This window comes from Bombina bombina, chromosome 10, assembly GCF_027579735.1.
Source record: "Bombina bombina isolate aBomBom1 chromosome 10, aBomBom1.pri, whole genome shotgun sequence".
NCBI lineage: Eukaryota > Metazoa > Chordata > Amphibia > Anura > Bombinatoridae > Bombina > Bombina bombina.
Genome location: NC_069508.1, coordinates 151,400,246 through 151,419,605, shown reverse-complemented (window position 1 = coordinate 151,419,605; position 19,360 = coordinate 151,400,246). Strand labels below are relative to the sequence as shown.

The 19,360-nt window shown below is 39.6% G+C and overlaps 1 protein-coding gene and 1 non-coding gene across 3 annotated transcripts in view; one reads left to right on the top strand and one right to left on the bottom strand.

Moving 5' to 3' along the window:
* Positions 1 to 19,360, top strand: part of RNF220 (ring finger protein 220) — a 384,981-nt gene that overhangs the window by 118,581 nt on the left and 247,040 nt on the right. The window lies entirely within an intron of this gene.
* On the bottom strand, positions 13,650 to 13,756 carry LOC128641472 (U6 spliceosomal RNA). The gene has a single exon (XR_008399503.1). It is a non-coding gene; the product is annotated as a U6 spliceosomal RNA (small nuclear RNA).

Genomic DNA, 19,360 nt, shown 5'->3' with positions numbered 1-19,360 from the left:
TCATTTCTATTGCCTTGTAAAAAAATAACATATCAACTGAGTGTGAAGATTCTTAGAACAGATTAACATTGTTTCCTGCAATTGTTTTTCTTGCTTTGAAGGAGCAAACTTATCTTGTTAGTAGAGTAGACTAGGCTTGTCACGGTTATTATAATTTAGTTGTAGGATGCTAAGCATTTTGTTCATATTTTTTCTCAGGGCATTTTACACCTTTTTTATTATTAGAACTTTCGAGATATTAACATTGAAATCAATGTGATCCACTAAACCAGTGTTTTTCAACCAGTGTGCCGTGAGAGATCCTCAGGTGTGCCACGGCAGACTGACAACAGTGTGACATATTTTTTAAACTTTGCTTGTTTTTAACTCCCAGTGCAGGGGTAGTTTGTAGGAGGCATGGCATAACAGCACAACACATACAGTATGTGAGTGTTTGTGTGTATGTGTATATATATATATATGCTGTATTAGGCTACAATGTGTGATTTTTTAAAAATTTTGGGATGGCGGGTGTGCCACATGATTTTTTAATGTAAAAAAAGTGTGCCACGGCAAAAAAAAAAAGGTTAAAAATCACTGCACTAAAACAATAATTGCTAACTTATAAGTTTAAAATGTTGGCAAAGGTTTCACTGTACAGAATGTTTGCTGAATGATATTATATTAAGAGAACGGCGATACAATGTTCTATATATTTTAAATGATGGAGAGAAACTGGTAAAGTCCACTAAGGATAACATGATTCTAATAGAAACCTGTTTAACTAACTAAAAGGAAACATTTTAAGAACGTGATTATTAAATGCTATTTCTATATGGGGGTTCAGGATTTACGTTATCTTGTGTTTCCTACAGATCCTGTCAGCTGTAAAAAATATTACGTATATCAAACCTCCCAACTATTCTGACTTGAGTGGGACAGTTCCAAATTCTGATCTCTGTCCCGCTATCCCTCTTAGACAGCCGTATGCCTAATTTATAGGATTTCCTTAGCCCTGCCCACATACAGACTATACACATCCACTGACTGCCAGATACACCCACGGTCTGTCCACTATCCACAAGCAGTCCTCTCCCCTCCAGATGTGGCCCTGCCCACATACAGATGGTACACACCCACTGACTACAAGACACACCCATTGTCTGTACACTATCCACAAGCAGTCCTCTCCCCTCCAGTTGTGGCCCCTCCCATATACAGACCATACACACCCACTGACTGCCAGACACACCCACAGTCTGTCCACTATCCACAAGCAGTCCTCTCCCCTCCAGTTGTGGCCCTGCCCACATAAAGATGCTACACACCCACTGACTGCCAGACACACCCATGGTCTGTACACTATCCACAAGCAGTCCTCTCCCCTCCAGATATGGCCCTTCCTACATACAGACCATACACACCCACTGACTGCCAGACACATGCATGGTCTGTACACTATCCACAAGCAGTCCTCTCCCCTCCAGATGTGGTCCCTCCCACATAGAGACCGTACACATCCACTGACTGCCAGTCATGCCCATGCTAAGCCTATTATCAACAAGAAGTCCCCGCCCCTTTAGATGTGGCCCTTCCCACACATAAACTGTAAACACCCACTGACTGACAAAGACACCGACAGTCTGTACACTATCAACATGCAGTACTTTCCCCTCCAGATGTGGCCCTGCCCACATACAGACCGTACACACCCACAGACTGCCAGACATACCCACAATCTGTACATTATCCACATGCAGTACCCTCCAGATGGGGCCCCTCCCATATACAGACCATACACACCCACTGGCTGCCAGACACACCCACGGTCTGTACACTATCCACAAGCAGTCCTCTTCCCTCCAGATGTGGCCCCTCCCACATACAGACCATACACACCCACTGACTGCCAGACACACCCACGATCTGCCTATTATCCGCAAACAGTCCCCCTTTACCTCCTGAGTCCAGGAAACCCAGCAACCAATGTTGGGAGGTATCCATATATGCATATACAGGGAGTGCAGAATTATTAGGCAAATGAGTATTTTGACCACATCATCCTCTTTATGCATGTTGTCTTACTCCAAGCTGTATAGGCTCGAAAGCCTACTACCAATTAAGCACATTAGGGGATGTGCATCACTGTAATAAGAAGGGGTGTGGTCTAATGACATCAACACCCTATATCAGGTGTGCATAATTATTAGGCAACTTCCTTTCCTTTGGCAAAATGGGTCAAAAGAAGGACTTGACAGGCTCAGAAAAGTCAAAAATAGTGAGATATCTTGCAGAGGGATGCAGCACTCTTAAAATTGCAAAGCTTCTGAAGCGTGATCATCGAACAATCAAGTGTTTCATTCAAAATAGTCAACAGGGTCGCAAGAAGCGTGTGGAAAAACCAAGGCGCAAAATAACTGCCCATGAACTGAGAAAACCAGTGTTTTTCAACCAGTGTGCCGTGAGAGATCCTCAGGTGTGCCACGGCAGACTGACAACAGTGTGACATATTTTTTAAACTTTGCTTGTTTTTTACTCCCAGTGCAGGGGTAGTTTGTAGGAGGCATGGCATAACAGCACAACACATACAGTATGTGAGTGTTTGTGTGTATGTGTATATATATATATATATATGCTGTATTAGGCTACAATGTGTGATTTTTTAAAAATTTTGGGATGGTGGTGTGCCACATGATTTTTTAATGTAAAAAAGTGTGCCACGGCAAAAAAAAAAAGGTTAAAAATCACTGCACTGAACAATAATTTGCTAACTTATAAGTTTAAAATGTTGGCAAAGGTTTCACTGTACAGAATGTTTGCTGAATGATATTATATTAAGAGAACGGCGATACGATGTTCTATATATTTTAAATGATGGAGAGAAACTGGTAAAGTCCACTAAGGATAACATGATTCTAATAGAAACCTGTTTAACTAACTAAAAGGAAACATTTTAAGAACGTGATTATTAAATGCCATTTCTATATGGGGGTTCAGGATTTACGTTATCTTGTGTTTCCTACAGATCCTGTCAGCTGTAAAAAATATTACGTATATCAAACCTCCCAACTATTCTGACTTGAGTGGGACAGTTCCAAATTCTGATCTCTGTCCCGCTATCCCTCTTAGACAGCCGTATGCCTAATTTATAGGATTTCCTTAGCCCTGCCCACATACAGACTATACACATCCACTGACTGCCAGATACACCCACGGTCTGTCCACTATCCACAAGCAGTCCTCTCCCCTCCAGATGTGGCCCTGCCCACATACAGATGGTACACACCCACTGACTACAAGACACACCCATTGTCTGTACACTATCCACAAGCAGTCCTCTCCCCTCCAGATGTGGCCCCTCCCATATACAGACCATACACACCCACTGACTGCCAGACACACCCACAGTCTGTCCACTATCCACAAGCAGTCCTCTCCCCTCCAGTTGTGGCCCTGCCCACATAAAGATGCTACACACCCACTGACTGCCAGACACACCCATGGTCTGTACACTATCCACAAGCAGTCCTCTCCCCTCCAGATGTGGCCCTTCCTACATACAGACCATACACACCCACTGACTGCCAGACACATGCATGGTCTGTACACTATCCACAAGCAGTCCTCTCCCCTCCAGATGTGGTCCCTCCCACATAGAGACCGTACACATCCACTGACTGCCAGCCATGCCCATGCTAAGCCTATTATCAACAAGAAGTCCCCGCCCCTTTAGATGTGGCCCTTCCCACACATAAACTGTAAACACCCACTGACTGACAAAGACACCGACAGTCTGTACACTATCAACATGCAGTACTTTCCCCTCCAGATGTGGCCCTGCCCACATACAGACCGTACACACCCACAGACTGCCAGACATACCCACAATCTGTACATTATCCACATGCAGTACCCTCCAGATGGGGCCCCTCCCATATACAGACCATACACACCCACTGGCTGCCAGACACACCCACGGTCTGTACACTATCCACAAGCAGTCCTCTTCCCTCCAGATGTGGCCCCTCCCACATACAGACCATACACACCCACTGACTGCCAGACACACCCACGATCTGCCTATTATCCGCAAACAGTCCCCCTTTACCTCCTGAGTCCAGGAAACCCAGCAACCAATGTTGGGAGGTATCCATATATGCATATACAGGGAGTGCAGAATTATTAGGCAAATGAGTATTTTGACCACATCATCCTCTTTATGCATGTTGTCTTACTCCAAGCTGTATAGGCTCGAAAGCCTACTACCAATTAAGCATATTAGGTGATGTGCATCACTGTAATAAGAAGGGGTGTGGTCTAATGACATCAACACCCTATATCAGGTGTGCATAATTATTAGGCAACTTCCTTTCCTTTGGCAAAATGGGTCAAAAGAAGGACTTGACAGGCTCAGAAAAGTCAAAAATAGTGAGATATCTTGCAGAGGGATGCAGCACTCTTAAAATTGCAAAGCTTCTGAAGCGTGATCATCGAACAATCAAGTGTTTCATTCAAAATAGTCAACAGGGTCGCAAGAAGCGTGTGGAAAAACCAAGGCGCAAAATAACTGCCCATGAACTGAGAAAAGTCAAGCGTGCAGCTGCCAAGATGCCACTTGCCACCAGTTTGGCCATATTTCAGAGCTGCAACATCACTGGAGTGCCCAAAAGCACAAGGTGTGCAATACTCAGAGACATGGCCAAGGTAAGAAAGGCTGAAAGACGACCACCACTGAACAAGACACACAAGCTGAAACGTCAAGACTGGGCCAATAAATATCTCAAGACTGATTTTTCTAAGGTTTTATGGACTGATGAAATGAGAGTGAGTCTTGATGGGCCAGATGGATGGGCCCGTGGCTGGATTGGTAAAGGGCAGAGAGCTCCAGTCTGACTCAGACGCCAGCAAGGTGGAGGTGGAGTACTGGTTTGGGCTGGTATCATCAAAGATGAGCTTGTGGGGCCTTTTCGGGTTGAGGATGGAGTCAAGCTCAACTCCCAGTCCTACTGCCAGTTTCTAGAAGACACCTTCTTCAAGCAGTGGTACAGGAAGAAGTCTGCATCCTTCAAGAAAAACATGATTTTCATGCAGGACAATGCTCCATCACACGCGTCCAAGTACTCCACAGCGTGGCTGGCAAGAAAGGGTATAAAAGAAGAAAATCTAATGACATGGCCTTCTTGTTCACCTGATCTGAACCCCATTGAGAACCTGTGGTCCATCATCAAATGTGAGATTTACAAGGAGGGAAAGCAGTACACCTCTCTGAACAGTGTCTGGGAGGCTGTGGTTGCTGCTGCACGCAATGTTGATGGTGAACAGATCAAAACACTGACAGAATCCATGGATGGCAGGCTTTTGAGTGTCCTTGCAAAGAAAGGTGGCTATATTGGTCACTGATTTGTTTTTGTTTTGTTTTTGAATGTCAGAAATGTATATTTGTGAATGTTGAGATGTTATATTGGTTTCACTGGTAAAAATAAATAATTGAAATGGGTATATATTTGTTTTTTGTTAAGTTGCCTAATAATTATGCACAGTAATAGTCACCTGCACACACAGATATCCCCCTAAAATAGCTATAACTAAAAACAAACTAAAAACTACTTCCAAAACTATTCAGCTTTGATATTAATTCGTTTTTTGGGTTCATTGAGAACATGGTTGTTGTTCAATAATAAAATTAATCCTCAAAAATACAACTTGCCTAATAATTCTGCACTCCCTGTAAAATACATATGTAAATTTATGTACCGCCCACTACCGCTAGACATAGCTATAGATAAATTAAAACATTAAAAAAAGGAAAAGTTGCTGAGTTTTTTGCAAGCTGGTAAAATGTAATGCAAAAGTATATAAACTGCATGTTAAATAAAAGTTAGTGCAGGATTTTGAGAACTTATATTTTACTTTTTTATACCTGACAATATGTAAATGAGGCTTACGTTAGCTTTGCAGTATCTTATCTAATTGCAGATATGTAGCATTAACTAGTCATATTTAGTAAAGAGACATTAAACCCAAAATATTTTTCCAACAAATTAATTTGTTTAAAGGGACACTAAACCCATTTTTTCTTTCATGATTCAGATAGAGCATGCAATTTTAAGCAACTTTTTTCATGCTTTATCTGAATCATGAAAAAAAAAATGTGTGTTCAGTGTCCCTTTAATAATTGGCAATTAAAAATGTTACAATGTCATTGCTACTTGCAAAAAAGTATGTACGCATAATAAATGTTTTACAAACTGTAACTTTATTAGCGATGTGCAGATTGTGTTTAGAAACCCTGCTTTGTATGGGCCTGATTACTTTATTTTGCTCTCGCACTAACGGCGCTCAAAATAAAAAATGAGCGCTGCAGCATTAGCGCTGTTATTACAAGTTAAAACTAAAAAGTTACTGGCCGAGTGAAAGACCCCCGGTACACTCATTTTAGGATTCTTCTCCCCATAGATTTCTATTAGCGCTGTTATTACAAGTTAAAACTAAAAAGTTACTGGCCGAGTGAAAGACCCCCGGCACACTCATTTTAGGATTCTTCTCCCCATAGATTTCTATGTTGTGCGCTACAAAAAAACCAAACTATTATTTATTGATTGTGTGCTAACCCGACACTGGGTTAATCAATCTAGCGTTATAGCGTGTGCGATATTCTTTTTACTCTCGTCTGGTTAGCGCAAGAGTGATAACATTTTCACTTTCAACTTGTAATACGAGCACAATGCAAAAAGCTTACTTTCTAATGTTCGAGCGGGAACGTTAAATAGCGTTTCACTTGTAATCTGGACCAATTTTTTTTTTGGGGGGGGGGGAATTTGGGAGAAATGTTGTCAGTAGTTTATAGAACAAAACAAAAATGTTCATTTTACTCAAACACATCCCTATAAATAGTAAAACCAGAGAAACTGATCATTTTGCTGAGGTCTCTTAATTTTTTCCAGAGCTGTATATTAGAGATGTGCTTTAGGAGGTTTCGTGAACTTCCGAATGCAGAAGAATTCGACCCTTTGTGCAGCTTGGCTATTTTCATTGCCAAATTCATTCTTGTGCAAAATCTGTATTTACCATAGACTTGTAATGTCAAATTGCATGCTAATGTTACCGTGGTCCAGCGATATTGTTTATGAATTCAGGGACATACTGTGTACCTTTGTGTGAGCTTGGTAATGTTTCCTAATGAATCGGCCAGTATTAGTATGTTTGTATAACAATCGTGGGCACTCTCTGTACTAAAGGTATTTGTAAAGCTTCTATACCGTAGCAAAAAGAAACGTAGCTCTTGAAAGTATGATGTGATAATCTTGCATGTTACCCGTTTACTGTGTCACTAAATGATAATCTAGCAGTTATACATTATAATCTAGCAGCCAGTAATACATTATAATCTAGCAGTTAGTTGTAAATTATAATCTAGCAGTTATACATTATAATCTAGCAGTTATAAATTATAATCTAGCAGTAATACATTATAATCTAGCAGTTATTTGTAAATTATAATCTAGCAGTTATACATTATAATCTAGCAGTTATAAATTATAATCTAGCAGTAATACATTATAATCTAGCAGTTATTTGTAAATTATAATCTAGCAGTTATACATTATATTCTAGCAGTTATAAATTATAATCTAGCAGTAATACATTATAATCTAGCAGTTATAAATTATAATCTAGCAGTAATACATTATAATCTAGCAGTTATTTGTAAATTATAATCTAGCAGTTATACATTATAATCTAGCAGTTATAAATTATAATCTAGCAGTAATACATTATAATCTAGCAGTTATTTGTAAATTATAATCTAGCAGTTATACATTATATTCTAGCAGTTATAAATTATAATCTAGCAGTAATACATTATAATCTAGCAGTTATACATTATAATCTAGCAGTTATAAATTATAATCTAGCAGTAATACATTATAATCTAGCAGTTATTTGTATATTATAATCTAGCAGTTATACATTATAATCTAGCAGTTATAAATTATAATCTAGCAGTAATACATTATAATCTAGCAGTTATTTGTAAATTATAATCTAGCAGTTATTCATTATATTCTAGCAGTTATAAATTATAATCTAGCAGTAATACATTATAATGTAGCAGTTAGTTGAAAATTATAATCCAGCAGTTATACATTATATTCTAGCAGTTATAAATTATAATCTAGCAGTAATACATTATAATCTAGCAGTTATACATTATAATCTAGCAGTAATACATTATAATCTAGCAGTTAGTTGTAAATTATAATCTAGCAGTTATACATTATAATCTAGCAGTAATACATTATAATCTAGCAGTTAGTTGTAAATTATAATCTAGCAGTTATACATTATATTCTAGCAGTTATAAATTATAATCTAGCAGTAATACATTATAATGTAGCAGTTAGTTGAAAATTATAATCCAGCAGTTATACATTATAATCTAGCAGTTATACATTATAATCTAGCAGTAATACATTATAATCTAGCAGTTATACATTATAATCTAGCAGTTATAAATTATAATCTAGCAGTAATACATTATAATGTAGCAGTTATTTGTACATTATAATCTAGCAGTTATAAATTATAATCTAGCAGTAATACATTGTAATCTAGCAGTTATAAATTATAATCTAGCAGTTATACATTGTAATCTAGCAGTTATAAATTATAATCTAGCAGTTATACATTGTAATCTAGCAGTTATAAATTATAATCTAGCAGTTATACTTTATAATCTAGCAGTTATAAATTATAATCTAGCAGTTATACATTGTAATCTAGCAGTTATACTTTATAATCTAGCAGTTATAAATTATAATCTAGCAGTTATACATTGTAATCTAGCAGTTATAAATTATAATCTAGCAGTAATACATTGTAATATAGCAGTTATAAATTATAATCTAGCAGTAATACATTGTAATCTAGCAGTTATAAATTATAATCTAGCAGTTATACATTTTAATCTAGCAGTTATACATTGTAATCTAGCAGTTATACATTTTAATCTAGCAGTTATACATTAAAATCTAGCAGTTATACATTATAATCTAGCAGTTATACATTATAATCTAGCAGTTATAAATTATAATCTAGCAGTTATACATTTTAATCTAGCAGTTATACATTGTAATCTAGCAGTGAAGAGTGGAGATTTCCTTGCAGCCGATAGTGATAATTAAGGTTTACAGTAACTGAGTTACATGTGTGCTGCACTGTTTGGTGTGTCACAGTTGTGGCCCTACCTAGGCAGGCTCAGGAGCTGGTAACTAGATGCTGATTGGTGGCTGCACAAATATGCGTTTTGTCATGGGCTCACCCAGTGTGTTCATCTAGCTCACAGTTGTACATTGCTGCTCCTTCAACAAAAGATACCAAGAGAAGGAAGCACATTTGTACATTGTAATCTAGCAGTTATAAATTATAATCTAGCAGTAATACATTGTAATCTAGCAGTTATAAATTATAATCTAGCAGTAATACATTGTAATCTAGCAGTTATAAATTATAATCTAGCAGTTATACATTGTAATCTAGCAGTTATAAATTATAATGTAGCAGTTATAAATTATAATCTAGCAGTTATACATTTTAATCTAGCAGTTATACATTGTAATCTAGCAGTTATACATTTTAATCTAGCAGTTATACATTCAAATCTAGCAGTTATACATTATAATCTAGCAGTTATACATTATAATCTAGCAGTTATAAATTATAATCTAGCAGTTATACATTTTAATCTAGCAGTTATACATTGTAATCTAGCAGTGAAGAGTGGAGATTTCCTTGCAGCCGGTAGTGATAATTAAGGTTTACAGTAACTGAGTTACATGTGTGCTGCGCTGTTTTGTGTGTCACAGTTGTGGCCCTACCTAGGCAGGCTCAGGAGCTGGTAACTAGATGCTGATTGGTGGCTGCACAAATATGCGTTTTGTCATGGGCTCACCCAGTGTGTTCATCTAGCTCACAGTTGTACATTGCTGCTCCTTCAACAAAAGATACCAAGAGAAGGAAGCACATTTGATTATAGTAAATTGAAGAGTTGTTGTATGTTCTATATTATTCACAAAAGAAATGTGTTTTATGGCCCTTTAACATCTAGACATCAATGAACTTGCAAACAGAAACACAGGTAAACTAATCTCTGTCTGGTACTTAGATACAAAAGCTCATTCACAAGGGTCATTAACTGAGCAGAGGAACCTCCTAGGTAGCTACTGTATGTAGCTAGCTAGTGCGTCTGCAGTGAACAAGAGGTTAATAAGCAGCACCTCAGTACTTGAACCATTTATAAGACTTTACTGTAAAGTGGATCTTATTCCTGCTCCTAATTATTATTTTTCCCACACGACAGCAGCACACAGATAATTCTATTGGAAAAACGATTTTTATACCCATGGCATATTGTCCTGGTGTGATATAAAATCCAATGACATGTGACATTTGGAAAAGGTCACTTCTCCCATCAGGATTCATTAGTGTGTGTCTGAGGAACAGCCCAGGAGGGTCTATGGCTTCCAAACCTGCCCCACCCTCCTCTCTCACCCCCAAATGCAAAAATGCTTTCTTTATATTCAGTCTAAAAAGTCCTATTCCCTGTAGTTAGTCACTGAAAGCAACTACACACGATGTACCCAATTGTAAACCTGTGTTACTACAGTATACTGTGTGCCTGATGTTGCTGGCAGTGAAAAGGTTATAATTACAATTATTAAATGTTTCTTGATTGAAACAAACATTTATTTCAATCTTTTTTTTTTTTTTAGCACACATGAAGCCTATCTTTTTTGTTTCCTAATTTAAAACTAATATTTGTTAAGTTTCACTTAAATATCGGCATTGCTTATTAATGATTCTTTATTTTTTTATTCTTACTGGAAGTTAGATGTAAACTGCACCAGGTGCCTGACAAGGCATCTTGTAGAATCTCACCATTGGTCGGCAATGTTGGCTTAAGCAACACCCAGCATCACTGACCATATTGGCGATGTATAGTAAATGATCCTGGAATATTACTGCCCTCTGCCTAATCGCTAAATCTAATACCTCTAAACACAATCACAAACTAACACTAAACTAATTAACATCTAAACTGCCACATACCCACCGCAAATTGCTATTAACCTCTAAATGGCCACATACCCACCGCAGGTTCTATCTATTAACCCCCTATGCCGCCATGAACCCACCGCAAATGCTAACTATTAACCCCTATGCCGCCATGAAGGTATAATTTTTTATTTTGAATAATGTATTTTTTATTTTTTTGTGGAGTTAGTTTAGAGAGGGGGGTAGTTTTTAGTGTAGTTCTAGTTTGCTTTGGGAGGTGGCGATTTAGGCTTTAATCTACTAACCACCCCTCATACCTTTATGGGGGTTGATTGGGTAATTATTGTTTGTTAGGATTTTGTAGGCTTTAATCTTCTAACCAACCCCATACCTGTATGGGGTTGATTGGGTGATTAATGATGGTTACATTTTATTAGGCCTTTATCAACTAACCACCCCTTATACCTGTAAAGGGGTTGATTAGGTGATTAGGTTAGGGCAGTTTAGGGGTTAATGGTGCATTTATCTACAATTTTAAAATATTATGCATTCTTATGTATGATGCATATTATTTTAACTATTGAATATAAATTAATATGTATTTATTCTTTCTTGTGTTTTTTTATTTTAAATATAAATTTATATTTTAAAATCTATATTCATGTTACAAAAGGCATTAGTGTTACAGTTGGTTTTTTTTTTTTTTTTTTTTTTTTTTTTTTTTCCCTTAAATGTACGTCGTTAAATTTATTTATGTTGTCTTTTTATTTTCAATTCAAGACATTAGGTGAACAAATAAAAACATAACATAACAGTTTACAGTCATACCATAACATTAAGAATTTTTACCCATAAGGTAGGAGCTAGGTGAGGAAGAACATAGCGTTTATTATGAGGGTTGTCCATGAAATAGGGTTGTACCAAAGTCCAATGTTCATTAAAGTTGTACATCTTGTGCTGTGGCGAAAGAGCACCCTGGTATAAGAAGAGTTAACGTTCAGCATATTAAAAGGCGCACTTGTTGTGTCAAAGATAGGACTAAGGGTTCCCCATTCAATGGGGGTGTTGATAGTTATTACCCAGGACAAAGTGCTCCATAGTTATGTATTAAATACGGTAGACTTATCTCAAAAAATGACACTTAACATATATTAAAGAAAGAAAAGGGGAAAAGAGAAAGAGAAGGGACGAAAAGTATAGAATGATAGAATAGAAGAAGAGTATAAGAACAGACGTAGGCTCTCATAATGACTATGTGTAGGGTGCTTAGTCTATCTCCTTTATACCTTCTGATATCATGCAATTACCATCACCATTGGGCTGGGATTGAAATTTCTGCGGGGCAGATCACTCATGGTTCATTACGTGTTGTATTAAGTAGAGGCGGAAATATCACAGTAAGGGAGGGCGGATTTGGATCGCTGTGTACACACTAGGGGGGAGGTTATATGTTGATTAAAATCTACTTAGCAGCAAGTGTGAAAGATTCCCATAGAAAGAGCATATCCTGGTAAAGGGTTATTTGGCCTAATTTGAGGTAGTATAGTCTTTCCAGAAGGAGATTTTTTTGAACTAGTGCTACCCACTCTTGGATAGAGGGAGTCGCCACAGATTTCCATTTTTTAGGGATTAACTGGTTTGCAGCGTTTAACATTAAATGATAGAGGTGTTTTCTTGTTTTACAGGTAATGTCAGGGGGTTGACACAATAAGATTAAGTCTGGAGAGGGTGATAGATTTGTGCTTAGTATTTTATTCATATTTTTGAAAATTCGTGACCAGTAAGGCTTTATATATTCGCAATCCCACCAAATGTGGGTAATGTGTCCCTCTTGTGCACTGCATCTCCAGCAGAGTTTTGACGCATTTTTGTATATGGATTTTAACCGCGTTGGTGTTAAGTACCATCTCATCGCAATTTTAATATTGGTTTCTTTGGCTTGTGCTGAGTGAGCAGAATGTGTTAGTGTGATGAATCTACGCGCCCAAGTTTTGGGGGTAGTGTTAGTCTTAAGCTCAAGGTCCCATCTTTTGGTGTAGGAAGGGAGGAGGGGAAAAGTATCATGCAGAATTAGTTTATGAAGTTTGGAGATTGTTCCTGGTGTATCTTCTGTTGATTGACATATTTGTTCAAAGGGGGTTAGAGGCCGTGTTAGGTCTTTTATATATTTGTGTGTTGATATGTAATGCCTCACTTGATGTAGTCGAAGCCAAGAGGATAGAAATGGATGATTTAAGGAGTCTAGTTGGTTTATAGTTTTGAGTTTGTGTGTACTATCTGTCAAGAGGTGAATAGGAAGGGGATTGGTGTGAGTTAAGGAGTAAGGAAGAATCTGGTTAAGGCCCGGGGGAAATTCTGGATTGTTAAGGAGCGGGGTGAGGGGAGAATATCTAGAAGATACTTTGTTCGGTGTTTTGCTAATTCGTCTCCAATCAGACCAAGTCTCATTTGTTATAGATGAGGCTGAAATAATATACTTATTGAAGAATTCAGGGTTCCAGCAAATATTGTCTAATTTATGAGACAGGGATAGGGTGTTTTCTATTTGAACCCATTGTTTGGGGTCTGGGCTACAGAGTTTGCACCAGTCGGAGATTCTTTGTAACGAAATAGCTAAAAATATGGAACGCTTCACGAATTTGCGTGTCATCCTTGCGCAGGGGCCATGCTAATCTTCTCTGTATCGTTCCAATTTTAGTATATGTGCTGCCGAAGCAAGCACGTTACAGTTGTTTTATTGCATAACAGGCATGCAGTTATGTAATACTATAATTATAATGCAACTGTCTTTTATAAAACAGATATATATTTCCTTCCATAAGGCAGGGAGAGTCAACAACTTCATTCCTTACTGTTTGGAAATACAACACCTGGCCACCAGGAGAAGGCAAAGACACCCCAGCCAAAGGCTTAAATATCCCTCCCACTTCCCCTATCCCCCAGTCATTCTTTGCCTTTTGTCAGAGTATTAAGGTGCCATTTTTAAATAAAAGCGTTTCTCTTTGATTGTCCTTCTGTGGGTATATACAAAGCTATGGAGGACTCTGATACTACATTAGAAGGTACCGCTCCTTCTGTACTGATTAATAATTACTGTTTATATTGTGAGGTGGCTGTGGTTTGCCCGCCTGCTTAATTTTGTTCCATTTGCCTAAATACTGTTCTAAAGTCTAAGAAGGGAGACAAACCTGCTAATACTCACAGCGCTATTAGCCCTTCTGAGCCGTCTACTTTTCAGGAGTCTGGGTCCCGAGAAATTACCAACCTCTCTATATTACCCGCTCCACATGCAGTTCCCTGCAGCTCAACTAATCCTCCATCTGGAGGGGGCTGTTTTCCAGCGGAATTTACAGCGCAGTTACAATCGGCATTGTCTGCGGCCCTGAGTGCCTTCACTCTAACAAACACAAGAGAAAGGTTAAACATTCTGAGTCGGAGACTTTAGTTACTAAACTTCCTTCAGCAGAAGAACCCTCCTTTAGATTTAAAATTAAGCATCTTTGTTTTTTATTTAAGGAGGTTCTGTCTACTCTAGAGGTTCCAGAGGCAACACTTCCTGAGGAGTCTAAGATCCCTAAATTAGACAGGGTCTACAAAGATAGGAAGGTCCGTCTGACTTTTTCTGTGCCAGTTAAGATGGCGAACATTATAAGTAACGAATGGGAAAGAGTAGGAACTTCTTTTTCCCCCTCGTCTACTTTTAAAAAATAATTCCCGGTCCCTGACTCTCAATTAGATTTGTGGGGCTCCATCCCAAAGGTGGATGGCGCTATCTCCACACTGTCTAAGCATACTACTATCCCTCTGGAGGATAGTTCTTTGTTTAGAGAGCCTAGGGATAAAAAAATGGAAACTTTTCTGAGGAAGATGATTCAACATACAGGGTTTTTATTTCAACTGGTGGCAGCTGGAGCCGCGGTTGCTAGAGCAGCTACTTACTGGTGCGACACTCTGTCAGAGCTCATTTAGGTGGAGACTCCCCTTGAGGATATTCAGGAGAGAATTAAGTCACTGAGAATTGCTAACTCCTTCATCTGTGACGCAAATATACAGATTATTTGCATAAATGCAAAGGCTGCTGGCTTTGCGGTTCTAGCCCGCCAGGCTCTCTGGTTGAAGTCTTGGTCTGTATATATGACTGCTAAATCCAGACTCCTTTCTCTTCCCTTCAAGGGGAAGATTTTATTCGGTCCAGGGCTGGATTCCATTATCTCTTTGGTTACCGAAGGGAAGGGTGCCTTCCTACCCCAAGATAAGAAAAATAGGCCTAAGGGAAGGCAACTGTCTAATTTTCTTTCCTTTCGTGCTGACAAATCGCAATGACAGCAATCCTCTTCCAAGTCCGAGTAGCACAAGAGTACTTGGAAGACCGCTCAGTCCTGGAATAGGTCTAAACAGACTAAGAAGCCCACCGACAACAAATTGGCATGAAGGGGCGGCCCCCGATCCGGAATCAGGTTGAGTAGGGGGCAGACTGTCTCATTTTTCAGATGCTTGGTTCCAGGATGTACAGGATCCTTTGGTCCTGGAGGTTGCATCTCAAGGATACAGGATAGCATTCAAGTTTCATCCACCCAGGGGCAGATTCCTACTCTCCAGTCTTTCAACAAGACCAGAAAAAAGGGCTGCCTTCTTAGGTTGCGTACAAGATCTCTCCTCTCTAGGAGTAATTGTCTCGGTACCTACAGCAGAAAGAGGTTTGGGGTTTAAGGAAGGACAGTTTATGACCACAATAGACCTGAAGGATGCTTACCTTCACATCCTGATTCACAGGGAACATTTTCAGTTCCTGAGGTTTGCTTTTCTGGATCAGCACTTCCAGTTCATAGCTCTTCCGTTTGGCCTAGCTACTGCTCCAAGGATATTTACAAAGGTTCTGGGGGCTCTTCTAGCCGTTGCCAGAACACAAGGTATTGCAGTAGCGCCTTACCTGGACGATATCTTGGTACAGGCACCATATTTTCGTCTAGCGGTCTAGCGGAAGAACATTCGGAGTGCCTTCTCAGTCTTCTTTGACCACATGGATGGAAGATAAACTTGGAAAACAGTTCTCTTATTCCAAGTACAAGGGTGAATTTCCTGGGAACTATAATAGACTCCATATCTATGAGAATATTCCTCACAGATCAGAGATGTTGCAAGCTTACTTTTGCATATCTTGCCCTCCAGCCCTCCTCGAGACCCTCAATGGCTCAGTGTATGGAGGTAATCGGACTCATGGTGTCCTGCATGGACATCATTCCTTTTGCCAGATTTCATCTCAGACCCTTACAACTATGCCTGCTGAGACAATGGAACGGCAACCATCCAGATCTGTCTCAACAGATTGGGCTGGACAGCATGTCGAGAGACTTGCTCTCCTGGTGGCTCTGTCCAGATCATCTGTCCCAAGGCACATGCTTTTTGAGACCGTCCTGAGAGATTATGATTACAGACACAAGCCTTTTTGGCTGGGGAGCCGTTTGGGGTGCCAAGAAAGCACAAGGTCTGTGGAATCAGGAGGAGTCCTCCCTTCCAATCAATATTTTGGAACTACGGGCAATCTTCAATGCCTTGAAGGCTTGGCCCCTTCTGGGTTCATCCCAGTTTATAAGATTCCAATCAGACAATATAACCTTGGTTGCCTATATCAACCAACAAGGGGGAACGAGAAGTTCCTTGGTGAAGAGAGAAGTATCTCAGATACTAGAGTGGGGGGAGAATCACAAATGTACGCTGTCAGTGATCCACATTCCGGGTGTTGACAACTGGGAAGTGGACTTCCTCAGCAGATAATCCTTTTACCCAGGGGAATGGTCTCTTCACCCCGAGGTGTTTGCAGAGATATGCAGCAAGTGGGGGATGCCGGAGATAGATCTCATGGCATCCCACCTCAATACCAAGCTACCCAGGTACGGGTCGAGGGATCCTCAGGCGGAATTGATAGATGCCCTATCAGTACCATGGAGGTTCAGTCTCATATATATTTTTCCTCCATTACCGCTTCTCCCTTGTGTGGTGGCTCACATCAAGCAGGAGCGAGCTTCTGTGATTCTGATTGCTCCTTCGTGGCCATGAAGGACGTGGTTTGCGGATCTGATGGGGATGTCCTCATCTCCTCAGTAGAGGTTACTTCGTCACAGAAATCCGCTGATACAAAGTCCCTTCATTCATCAAAATCTAGATTCTCTGTGGCTGACTGCGTGGAGATTGAATGCTTAGTCTTAGCCAAAAGAGGGTTCTCTGAGAGTGTTATCGACACTCTGGTTCAAGCTCGTAAGCCAGTTACTCGTCGTATCTACCATAAAGTGTGAAGGACTTACTTGTACTGGTGTGAAGAGCGTGGCTTTTCCTGGTATAAGGTTAAGGTTTCCAGAATTTGAGCTTTCCTCCAGGATGGACTGGAGAAGGGCCTATCTGCTATTTCCCTGAAGGGACAGATATCGACCCTGTCGGTGTTACTACACAAAAGGTTGGCTGAGCTTCCGGATGTGCTCTGGCTAGGACCAGACCTGTGTTTTGATCTGGGGCTCAGCCTTGGAGCTTCAATCTTGTTCTTAGTGTTTTGCAGCAGGCTCTGTTTGAGCCTATGCATACTGTTGACATTAAATTGTTATCCTGAAAGGTTCTTTTCTCCAACATAGGTGTGTCCGGTCCACGGCGTCATCCTTACTTGTGGGATATTCTCTTCCCCAACAGGAAATGGCAAAGAGCCCAGCAAAGCTGGTCACATGATCCCTCCTAGGCTCCGCCTACCCCAGTCATTCTCTTTGCCGTTGTACAGGCAACATCTCCACGGAGATGGCTTAGAGTTTTTTAGTGTTTAACTGTAGTTTTTCATTATTCAATCAAGAGTTTGTTATTTTCAAATAGTGCTGGTACGTACTATTTACTCAGAAACAGAAAAGAGATGAAGAATTCTGTTTGTATGAGGAAAATGATTTTAGCAACCGTAACTAAAATCCATGGCTGTTCCACACAGGACTGTTGAGAGCAATTAACTTCAGTTGGGGGAACAGTGTGCAGTCTCTTACTGCTTGAGGTATGACACATTCTAACAAGACGATGTAATGCTGGAAGCTGTCATTTTCCCTATGGGATCCGGTAAGCCATGTTTATTACGATTGTAAATAAGGGCTTCACAAGGGCTTATTTAAACTGTAGACTTTTTCTGGGCTAAATCGATTGATTATTAACACATATTTAGCCTTGAGGAATCATTTTATATGGGTATTTTGATATAATAATATCGGCAGGCACTGTTTTAGACACCTTATTCTTTAGGGGCTTTCCCAAAGCATAGGCAGAGTCTCATTTTCGCGCCGGTGTTGCGCACTTGTTTTTGAGAGGCATGGCATGCAGTCGCATGTGAGAGGAGCTCTGATACTTATAAAAGACTTCTGAAGGCGTCATTTGGTATCGTATTCCCCTTTGGGTTTGGTTGGGTCTCAGCAAAGCAGATACCAGGGACTGTAAAGGGGTTTAAAGCTTAAAACGGCTCCGGTTCCGTTATTTTAAGGGTTAAAGCTTCCAAAATTGGTGTGCAATATTTTCAAAGCTTTAAGTCGCTGTGGTGAAAATTTGGTGAATTTTGAACAATTCCTTCATGTTTTTTCGCAATTGCAGTAATAAAGTGTGTTTAGTTTAAAATTTAAAGTGACAGTAACGGTTTTATTTTAAAACGTTTTTTGTACTTTCTGTTCAAGTTTATGCCTGTTTAACATGTCTGAACTACCAGATAGACTGTGTTCTGAATGTGGGGAAGCCAGAATTCCTATTCATTTAAATAAATGTGATTTATGTGATAATGACAATGATGCCCAAGATGATTCCTCAAGTGAGGGGAGTAAGCATGGTACTGCATCATTCCCTCCTTCGTCTACACGAGTCTTGCCCACTCAGGAGGCCCCTAGTACATCTAGCGCGCCAATACTCCTTACTATGCAACAATTAACGGCTGTAATGGATAATTCTGTCAAGAACATTTTAGCCAAAATGAACCCTTGTCAGCGTAAGCGTGGCTGCTCTGTTTTAGTTACTGAAGAGCATGACGACGCTGATATTAATTTCTCTGAAGGGCCCCTAACCCAATCTGAGGGGGCCAGGGAGGTTTTGTCTGAGGGAGAAATTACTGATTTAGGGAACATTTCTCAGCAGGCTGAATCTGATGTGATTACATTTAAATTTAAATTGGAACATCTCCGCATTTTGCTTAAGGAGGTATTATCCACTCTGGATGATTGTGAAAATTTAGTCATCCCAGAGAAACTATGTAAAATGGACAAGTTCCTAGAGGTGCCGGGGCTCCCAGAAGCTTTTCCTATACCCAAGCGGGTGGCGGACATTG